Below are 1,338 nucleotides of genomic sequence, written 5' to 3'. Positions count from 1 at the left end.
TGCTTCCTTCTTGTTGTTCTGATTCAATAACATATACCTCTTAACATGTTATTGGATTTATTGATATGTTGGTTTTTAATTACTTTTTGTTCCACTACCCGTACATTATTGGTCTACCGTCTTTAGTGTTTGCAAATTCTAATCACCAGATTGCATGAGTTTTATCTTTATTGAGTAGATGGGTTCAAACAACAATGCCATTGCGGGGTCCCAAGCCCCGGATGTGAAAAAGTGGAGAGTTGTGTTAGGTAGTCGACAACCAGCGTAAATTTTTTCGAAAAATCATGACATGAATCTTTTTTATCATTGTGTAAATGCTAGAGCGTCCTATGGAAGCTATGCGTTGTATGACCTGAATATGGTGAAACGTGTGCAAGAGCCGCTACTGGCGCCCGGATGTAGTGTCAAATAAGCAAGGGTTTCCACATTACGGACGGATGCGAGTAAAAAAATTTGTCAATGAAACTAATATTAGGATAGAATCTTAAAATATACACTCTCATTGGTAAATTAATGGAATTAGTTGATATTATGATTCACCAAAAAATAAATAACTTATGTATTCACAAAACTAAATGGTTTGGAGAAAAAACTAAGGAGATTAATAACTTTGGTTTTAAACTTTGGTATTCAGGTAAGAGTCGCACTAAAAATAGTATAGGCGTAATTATAGATAAGAGTTTGAAAGATAATGTTGTAAAAATTAATAGAATTGGAGATAGAATTATGACACTTAAGATTATTGCTGATACTAAGATTTTTAATATTATAACTGTATATGCTCCTCAAGTAGGTTTAGATATATGTTCTAAAGATAAATTTTGGACCCCTAATACAAATGATACCTCTTGAAAAAGAATTTTTATTGGAAGTGATTTAAATGGACATGTTGGTAGAGTGGTATAAAATTTTAGAAATATTCATGGTGGCTACTAATTTGGAGTGATTAATGAAGAAGGTAAAGCCATATTAGATTTTGCCTTAGCATATGATTTCGTTATTGCTAATATTTTATTTTAAAAAATAGATGAGCATATTAGTATTTATAAAAATGGATCTAATAAAACACAATTTGATAATTTTATTATGAGAAGAAGAGATCGTCGAGAATATAAAGATTGTAAGGTCATTCCAAGTGAGGATTTAAGTGCTCAACATCGATTATTAGTTCTAGATTTTAAGATGAGTTGTAAAATAAAGAATACTATGAATCATCATCGTAGAATTAGATGAGGGTATCTAAAAGACACATAAAATTATTTTTATGAGCAATTCAAGATTTCAAGATTTGGGATGTCCATGAAGGAGCAAAGTCTATGTGGGATAAAACAATAAACA

This window comes from Phalaenopsis equestris, unplaced genomic scaffold, assembly GCF_001263595.1.
Source record: "Phalaenopsis equestris unplaced genomic scaffold, ASM126359v1 Scaffold000107, whole genome shotgun sequence".
NCBI classification, from domain to species: domain Eukaryota; kingdom Viridiplantae; phylum Streptophyta; class Magnoliopsida; order Asparagales; family Orchidaceae; genus Phalaenopsis; species Phalaenopsis equestris.
This window is presented reverse-complemented; position numbering follows the sequence as displayed.